The sequence below is a fragment of the Parambassis ranga genome, chromosome 14 (assembly GCF_900634625.1).
Source record: "Parambassis ranga chromosome 14, fParRan2.1, whole genome shotgun sequence".
Lineage (NCBI taxonomy): Eukaryota > Metazoa > Chordata > Actinopteri > Ambassidae > Parambassis > Parambassis ranga.
The window spans coordinates 4,309,688-4,319,353 of NC_041034.1; the positions used below are offsets into that span (position 1 = coordinate 4,309,688).

The window sequence follows — 9,666 nt, forward strand, 5'->3', positions numbered from 1 at the left end:
TCACCTGTTGTATGTCCTTACGAACCAAACGTTTGGTAATACAGTAAAATGACGTGTTAAAAGTTTCACCAAGGCATCAGAAAAGGAAACATATTCATCCAAACACCTTTTTTTACAGTCTGTGTAACAGCTGTTGAGACATCAGAAACAATCAAGACGCTTTATTGTCATAGAACAACGAAATTTGGTCCGACAGCTCAGAAAAGGCAATATATACAAAAAGACATTAAATACAACAAAAAAACACACACAATAATACTCAAAACAGAGCTACTCCGCAGTATAATGACATGGTCAAGTCCAGCACGATGTTATAAAGTGCAGCGTAGTGCATACAAGCATATAGACTTTAATGTGTGTCGATACAAATGTCCTTGGGATGCTGTGGACAGGTAATACAATGGCATTGTTTGCACACAAATGGCACAACCATGTTGACTGTTAGCTAGCTAGCAGCTAGCTAGTTGTTAAACTCACAAATCTGAATGCCGTGAATATAGTGAAATGTCTCGTGTGTTATGTTACCGTACTAAAGTCACGTAGTAACCTGCCTGTTTATCTGATGGTTAATGTCCTCTCTATGTGTCAGGCAGGGTTACAGAGCAGTTACTGAAAGCTCAGTTTACTCCCTCAACACTAGGCTTGTGCAAAATCGTATCGTGTGCAATTAATCGTCAGAAAAACTGTAATCGATTAATATTTGCCACTTATCGATTACGGCGATTAGTGCCTCGTCATGATGACGCATTTTTGTGTGCGGCGTAGTCTCACCATCACCCGCGCACATGTGAGCCCACAATAACAATAAAAAGACAGTGGTGTTCAGTTAAATAATGCGGAGCAGCACGTTTCTAACATAAGTTCAACGTCTGTCACCATAAGCCCGAGCACGAAGAAAGCGCAACGAGGACACAACACTACACTACAGCTGTATATAGTGCCGCGACATGCATTAGGTGACGCGTGTAGCGTTGGTTGTTGCTATAGTAACTGAATTTTTGCTCGTATCAAATGAATAAACTCCGATCTTTATTTACGGACTCCATAGCAACATAGGAAACATTACAACAGCGAAGTCTCCTCCAGCAGATATTGGAAAGAATTCCACTCAGCCGAGAATCCGCGATACGTTTAGTCATTGTGCTCCTTACGACCAAACGAAGCGCTGGAAGAACGTAACGTAGGTTGATTTGCACAGACACACATTTAAATGTGAAATTGTCCGGTTTGTTTGTTTGTTTGTTTTTTCTGCTGCTGTTCTACAGTCTGAGTGAAAACCCTACTCAACACACAGGGCAGCTGCTCACCTTCCACTCTGAGAACAGCTGCTGCTTCTCTCCCTGTCTTTTCCTTTCTGATGTTGTCTGTATAAAAGCATGTTCTATCATATAAAAAGCCGTTTCCCTACTTTTCAAACGGAATCTCCTCGTACATGGCTGTGCCTGTGTTTCTCTGCCGGTAGCGATGTTAAATCAGCGTGAGTTCAGTCTGACAGCGTTTTATTTTGAAAATCCACCGGAAACGCTTTTATTCTGGTGCCTGACTTCCTGTCTGCTCGATGTAGTTGGTGCAGACAGAAAAAAAGGTTCGATCACCACAATCAAAACATACACTTATAAATATAAATAGCGTTACTCCTCCGCTTTGCTAGCCTCAGCTAAGAAGCTAACGCGAACGATGGCTAATGCTAATAGCAGCTACGCTAGCTTACGCAAATAACATCAAAGGCTCCAACAGATGCGTGGTAGAAGGGGGCGTTTTCCTGGTTACCACAGCGCTGCAGTACCGTTACTATAGTAACAGACCTAACAAAGCCAGTGGGTTTTTCGAGCGAGCGTAAAACACCGTAAAGAGAACCGTCGGCGCTGGTCGAAGCTGGAGGAGGTAACGTAAGTCCAGCTCATGCTAAAGCCTTACTGTTTGTCACATGGCCCCAGGTGAGGTTAGGCTGATGTTAAATCAACTTAGAAAAGTTGGGAGGTAGCTACTGTTTACTTTCAGTTACAGTAGACGGTATTATTTGTCTGAAGACATGTTGTTGCCTTTTCTGCTGCCTCCCCACACACAATGGACATGAGGAGATTCCCAACAAAGACACGGAGAGTTAGAGTTGTTTTCAGCATTAACCCATGTTGTAATAAGGGCCAGGTTAGCTCCTGTTAGCCTGCTAGCTTCAGCCTCGCCTAGCCAGTGCACATAGCCACCTGCTCCTATTCTTATCAGCAAGAATAAAACACATGTGATGGACCGTCAGGACACAGTGGAGCATTATATGAACAGGGACACACTGATGTAGCAGATGAGGCAGCGCATCATTATAAACACATCCACAAGGTTTGTTGTGAATTGAGCAGTTTTATAAGCAAATAAAAATAAAGACATGCATCTTTTTGTAAGTTAGTATTTTTAGTGGTTCAGTATTATCTGCATTAAGCAGTTTGGTTCATTTTTCTATGGGATTTGCCAGTTTTTTGTCTCTGTAAATGAGAGAAGGCCTCAGATATGGAGGCTGTTAGTGTAGTAGCACCAGTATGTTTGACAAAACTGTTGTTTCACTTGGAATTAGTTAGTTTGATTGCTGCAAAGCAATCAAACTATTGTTATTCTACGTCTTTATTAGTTTGATTGCCATGGCAATCAAACTCTTGTTATTCTACGTCTTTATTAGTTTGATTGCCGTTGCTAGGCAATCAAACTCTTGTTCTTCTACGTCTTTATTAGTTTGATTGCCGTTGCTAGGCAATCAAACAATCAAACACTTTGTTAGCTAACAAAGCCCCGTTACTATGGTAACGGTGCTAACAAAGCCCCGTTACTATGGTAACGGTGCTAACAAAGCCAGTGGCTTTCTTCGGGCGAGCGTGGTCAAAGCTGGAGGAAGTAACGTTATTGTAAGTGTCCAACTCATGCTAAAGCCTTACTGTTTTCAGTGTTTCTGTATTATCTGCATTAAGCAGAGTTTGGTTCATGGCTCAACAACTTTTTGAAACTCAGATGATGAGAGGACTACTGTGTTCAAACAAAATATACTGATGTTATTTCAGTATTATCTGCATTAAGCAGTTTGGTTCATTTTTCTATGGGATTTGCCAGTTTTTTGTCTCTGTAAATGAGAGAAGGCCTCAGATATGGAGGCTGTTAGTGTAGTAGCACCAGTATGTTTGACAAAACTGTTGTTTCACTTGGAATTAGTTAGTTTGATTGCTGCAAAGCAATCAAACTATTGTTATTCTACGTCTTTATTAGTTTGATTGCCATGGCAATCAAACTCTTGTTATTCTACGTCTTTATTAGTTTGATTGCCGTTGCTAGGCAATCAAACTCTTGTTCTTCTACGTCTTTATTAGTTTGATTGCCGTTGTTAGGCAATCAAACAATCAAACACTTTGTTAGCTAACAAAGCCCCGTTACTATGGTAACGGTGCTAACAAAGCCAGTGGCTTTCTTCGGGCGAGCGTGGTCAAAGCTGGAGGAAGTAACGTTATTGTAAGTGTCCAACTCATGCTAAAGCCTTACTGTTTTCAGTGTTTCTGTATTATCTGCATTAAGCAGAGTTTGGTTCATGGCTCAACAACTTTTTGAAACTCAGATGATGAGAGGACTACTGTGTTCAAACAAAATATACTGATGTTATTTCAGTATTATCTGCATTAAGCAGTTTGGTTCATTTTTCTATGGGATTTGCCAGTTTTTTGTCTCTGTAAATGAGAGAAGGCCTCAGATATGGAGGCTGTTAGTGTAGTAGCACCAGTATGTTTGACAAAACTGTTGTTTCACTTGGAATTAGTTAGTTTGATTGCTGCAAAGCAATCAAACTATTGTTATTCTACATCTTTATTAGTTTGATTGCCATGGCAATCAAACTCTTGTTATTCTACGTCTTTATTAGTTTGATTGCCGTTGCTAGGCAATCAAACTCTTGTTCTTCTACGTCTTTATTAGTTTGATTGCCGTTGCTAGGCAATCAAACAATCAAACACTTTGTTAGCTAACAAAGCCCCGTTACTATGGTAACGGTGCTAACAAAGCCCCGTTACTATGGTAACGGTGCTAACAAAGCCAGTGGCTTTCTTCGGGCGAGCGTGGTCAAAGCTGGAGGAAGTAACGTTATTGTAAGTGTCCAACTCATGCTAAAGCCTTACTGTTTTCAGTGTTTCTGTATTATCTGCATTAAGCAGAGTTTGGTTCATGGCCCAACAACTTTTTGAAACTCAGATGATGAGAGGACTACTGTGTTCAAACAAAATATACTGATGTTATTTCATTGATGATATATATATTTTAAAGCTCACTTATATTGGTTGTTAATTGAAAAGTAATGCACAATCTCTCCATCTCCATCTATATTTGAGGTTAGTACTGAGAGTGAGCCAGAGGCAGGGCCATCACGTAGGTCCAGTGAAGGAAGTTCTATTGCTAAGGTGAGTGATGACGGGAAAACTATCAGGTGAACAATTTTTTGTCTCTGTAAATGAGAGAAGGCGGCAGATATGGAGGTTTTGTATAATCTGTTAGTGTAGTAGCACCAGTATGGTTGACAAAACTGTTGTCTCACTTGGAATTAGTGTCTGTATGTCACCGTGTTTTAAAGGTAGGGTAGGAGATTTCATTCTGATGCACTTTTTGTTAAATTAGTGTAACTTCTCTTTACAATCCGATAGCAACCGATTAGTTCGGCAATTTAGCTTTAAAACGAAGAATATTGATCATCTGTGGAAGCTATAAAACACTAAAAACATCAGCCAATCTTACAAGGCGCACCTGCGCGTATAGTTGGCTGGTTCTCACTCTCTTCCTGCTCTGCGCGTGCATGATGGCCGAAGTGACTGGTTGGGAGGCGTGGCTTCAGGGTGAGCTCCACAGCGCTGCAATACGCAATACTATAGTAACGGTAGCTCTGTTACTATAGTTACTATAGTACTATAGTTACTATAGTAACGGTGCTAACAAAGCCACTTTGTTAGCTAACAAAGCCCCGTTACTATGGTAACGGTGCTAACAAAGCCAGTGGCTTTCTTCGGGCGAGCGTGGTCAAAGCTGGAGGAAGTAACGTTATTGTAAGTGTCCAACTCATGCTAAAGCCTTACTGTTTTCAGTGTTTCTGTATTATCTGCATTAAGCAGAGTTTGGTTCATGGCCCAACAACTTTTTGAAACTCAGATGATGAGAGGACCACTGTGTTCAAACAAAATATACTGATGTTATTTCATTGATGATATATATATTTTAAAGCTCACTTATATTGGTTGTTAATTGAAAAGTAATGCACAATCTCTCCATCTCCATCTATATTTGAGGTTAGTACTGAGAGTGAGCCAGAGGCAGGGCCATCACGTAGGTCCAGTGAAGGAAGTTCTATTGCTAAGGTGAGTGATGACGGGAAAACTATCAGGTGAACAATTTTTTGTAAGTTAGTATTTTTAGTGGTTCAGTATTATCTGCATTAAGCAGTTTGGTTCATTTTTCTATGGGATTTGCCAGTTTTTTGTCTCTGTAAATGAGAGAAGGCCTCAGATATGGAGGCTGTTAGTGTAGTAGCACCAGTATGTTTGACAAAACTGTTGTTTCACTTGGAATTAGTTATTGTTATTAACTATTGTTATTCTACGTCTTTATTAGTTTGATTGCCATGGCAATCAAACTCTTGTTATTCTACGTCTTTATTAGTTTGATTGCCGTTGCTAGGCAATCAAACTCTTGTTCTTCTACGTCTTTATTAGTTTGATTGCCGTTGCTAGGCAATCAAACAATCAAACACTTTGTTAGCTAACAAAGCCCCGTTACTATGGTAACGGTGCTAACAAAGCCCCGTTACTATGGTAACGGTGCTAACAAAGCCAGTGGCTTTCTTCGGGCGAGCGTGGTCAAAGCTGGAGGAAGTAACGTTATTGTAAGTGTCCAACTCATGCTAAAGCCTTACTGTTTTCAGTGTTTCTGTATTATCTGCATTAAGCAGAGTTTGGTTCATGGCTCAACAACTTTTTGAAACTCAGATGATGAGAGGACTACTGTGTTCAAACAAAATATACTGATGTTATTTCATTGATGATATATATATTTTAAAGCTCACTTATATTGGTTGTTAATTGAAAAGTAATGCACAATCTCTCCATCTCCATCTATATTTGAGGTTAGTACTGAGAGTGAGCCAGAGGCAGGGCCATCACGTAGGTCCAGTGAAGGAAGTTCTATTGCTAAGGTGAGTGATGACGGGAAAACTATCAGGTGAACAATTTTTTGTCTCTGTAAATGAGAGAAGGCGGCAGATATGGAGGTTTTGTATAATCTGTTAGTGTAGTAGCACCAGTATGGTTGACAAAACTGTTGTCTCACTTGGAATTAGTGTCTGTATGTCACCGTGTTTTAAAGGTAGGGTAGGAGATTTCATTCTGATGCACTTTTTGTTAAATTAGTGTAACTTCTCTTTACAATCCGATAGCAACCGATTAGTTCGGCAATTTAGCTTTAAAACGAAGAATATTGATCATCTGTGGAAGCTATAAAACACTAAAAACATCAGCCAATCTTACAAGGCGCACCTGCGCGTATAGTTGGCTGGTTCTCACTCTCTTCCTGCTCTGCGCGTGCATGATGGCCGAAGTGACTGGTTGGGAGGCGTGGCTTCAGGGTGAGCTCCACAGCGCTGCAATACGCAATACTATAGTAACGGTAGCTCTGTTACTATAGTTACTATAGTACTATAGTTACTATAGTAACGGTGCTAACAAAGCCACTTTGTTAGCTAACAAAGCCCCGTTACTATGGTAACGGTGCTAACAAAGCCCCGTTACTATGGTAACGGTGCTAACAAAGCCAGTGGCTTTCTTCGGGCGAGCGTGGTCAAAGCTGGAGGAAGTAACGTTATTGTAAGTGTCCAACTCATGCTAAAGCCTTACTGTTTTCAGTGTTTCTGTATTATCTGCATTAAGCAGAGTTTGGTTCATGGCCCAACAACTTTTTGAAACTCAGATGATGAGAGGACCACTGTGTTCAAACAAAATATACTGATGTTATTTCATTGATGATATATATATTTTAAAGCTCACTTATATTGGTTGTTAATTGAAAAGTAATGCACAATCTCTCCATCTCCATCTATATTTGAGGTTAGTACTGAGAGTGAGCCAGAGGCAGGGCCATCACGTAGGTCCAGTGAAGGAAGTTCTATTGCTAAGGTGAGTGATGACGGGAAAACTATCAGGTGAACAATTTTTTGTCTCTGTAAATGAGAGAAGGCGGCAGATATGGAGGTTTTGTATAATCTGTTAGTGTAGTAGCACCAGTATGGTTGACAAAACTGTTGTCTCACTTGGAATTAGTTTCTGTATGTCACCGTGTTTTAAAGGTAGGGTAGGAGATTTCATTCTGATGCACTTTTTGTTAAATTAGTGTAACTTCTCTTTACAATCCGATAGCAACCGATTAGTTCGGCAATTTAGCTTTAAAACGAAGAATATTGATCATCTGTGGAAGCTATAAAACACTAAAAACATCAGCCAATCTTACAAGGCGCACCTGCGCGTATAGTTGGCTGGTTCTCACTCTCTTCCTGCTCTGCGCGTGCATGATGGCCGAAGTGACTGGTTGGGAGGCGTGGCTTCAGGGTGAGCTCCACAGCGCTGCAATACGCAATACTATAGTAACGGTAGCTCTGTTACTATAGTTACTATAGTACTATAGTTACTATAGTTACTATAGTAACGGTGCTAACAAAGCCACTTTGTTAGCTAACAAAGCCCCGTTACTATGGTAACGGTGCTAACAAAGCCAGTGGCTTTCTTCGGGCGAGCGTGGTCAAAGCTGGAGGAAGTAACGTTATTGTAAGTGTCCAACTCATGCTAAAGCCTTACTGTTTTCAGTGTTTCTGTATTATCTGCATTAAGCAGAGTTTGGTTCATGGCCCAACAACTTTTTGAAACTCAGATGATGAGAGGACCACTGTGTTCAAACAAAATATACTGATGTTATTATGGTTGACAAAACTGTTGTCTCACTTGGAATTAGTTTCTGTATGTCACCGTGTTTTAAAGGTAGGGTAGGAGATTTCATTCTGATGCACTTTTTGTTAAATTAGTGTAACTTCTCTTTACAATCCGATAGCAACTAATTAGTTCGGCAGTTTCACTTTAAAACGAAGAATATGAATCATCAGTGGAAGCTATAAAATGCTAAAAATAATCAGCCAATCCTCCGAGACGACCCTGCACGGAGTATTGGTTGGTTGTCACTCTCTTCCTGCTCTGCGCGCACCAGAGACATAATGTAAAACCAAAAACAGAGAAGCAGAGCTGCCATATTTTCTAACTCGCCGCCATCTCCACATCTTCGACATCCCAGACATAAAAATCGTACCAGGTGTAGAGCAACTTCTTGGGATTCTGACGGTGTTCTTATTTTTTGTCTAAAGTCTTCGGTTTGGAGAATATAAGACGTTGTTCGGAGGGTGGTTTTACATAGGAAATGCATTAGGAGGGGGAAAGAGAGAGCTGCAGTTAGGGGCAGCTGATAAACATTCCGGTTGCCATGGATGCAGGCAGGCAGGCAGGGCCGTTACCATGGTGACAGACTGACACACTAGAAGCATACAAAGCAGCCATATTTGTAGTCTTTATCAGACTTTAAGCATTATATCTGTCATATTGATGATCCTTCAGCTGTATACTACTTTTCCACATTCAAATCACACAGCCTGAGCTTCTTATAGTCTTATGGTATTATTCCACCCTCAGACCTTTCATATGGTATATTCACAGGCTATTCTTTAAGGTCGTGACTTCATACTGTTCTTGTCTTCAGCTGTTTCTCTTTCATATCTTCATAATATTAAAACATTTTCTACTTTTCCAGATAAGAGCTTCATCTTTCTAAATTCTTAACTGTGTTTCAGCAAATTAAGTTCAGATTGCAGATTCTCCAGCAATTTAGAGCAATCCTTCACATCAGTGTTCAAAGCAATGCTTCAGCTGCGGCAATCAAACTTGCATTTTCTTCAGGAAATGCTTTTCTAGTTTCTGTTTGTCACCGAGTTTTTGTTGAATCTGTCTCTGAAATAGTCATTAAGTGTTTACTTCTGTAGGTAAAATAGTTTAACACTGTTAAAATCACTGTTAAAATCCACAGGAAATCGCAACTACTTCATATTATTATATTTCATAATATACTTATGTACTTTTTTTCACCACCCACCAACAGAAGGTGTCCCCCCCACATTTTTAATGCTTCCTACGCCACTGGAAGGACCGAGACTTGCAGTCACAGACAAAAGGCTTGAGAGCATGCAGCAGTTCGTTAAAGACGTCAGAGAGATGAAGCTCCTGGAAGAAAAACTCAGCGAGCCTCAGATGTCCAAGAAGGAGCAAAAAAATGCAGAAAAGAAGTTGCAGAAAGAACGTGAGGAGAGGGAGAAACAGGAGAAGAAGGATCGCAAGAAGAGTGAGAAACAGGAAAAGAAAGAACGTGAGGAAAGGGAGAAACAGGAGAAGAAGGATCGCAAGGAGAGGGAGAATCAAGAGAAGAAGGATCGTAAGGAGAGGGAGAAACAGGAAAAGAAAGAACGTGAGGAAAGGGAGAAAGAGGAGAAGAAGGATCGCAAGGAGAGGGAGAAAGTGGAAAAGAAGCAACGTAAGGAGGCAGCAAAAAATCCTTCTAGATATGAGGAGCTGGTCT

The 9,666-nt window shown here is 40.5% G+C and overlaps 1 long non-coding RNA gene across 1 annotated transcript; it reads left to right on the forward strand.

Moving 5' to 3' along the window:
- The first annotated feature begins 6,127 nt into the window (after positions 1-6,127).
- On the forward strand, positions 6,128-9,416 carry LOC114446149 (uncharacterized). The gene is made up of 3 exons (XR_003671732.1): positions 6,128-6,199; positions 7,112-7,175; positions 9,193-9,416. It is a non-coding gene; the product is annotated as an uncharacterized LOC114446149 (long non-coding RNA).
- The last annotated feature ends 250 nt before the right edge of the window (positions 9,417-9,666 follow it).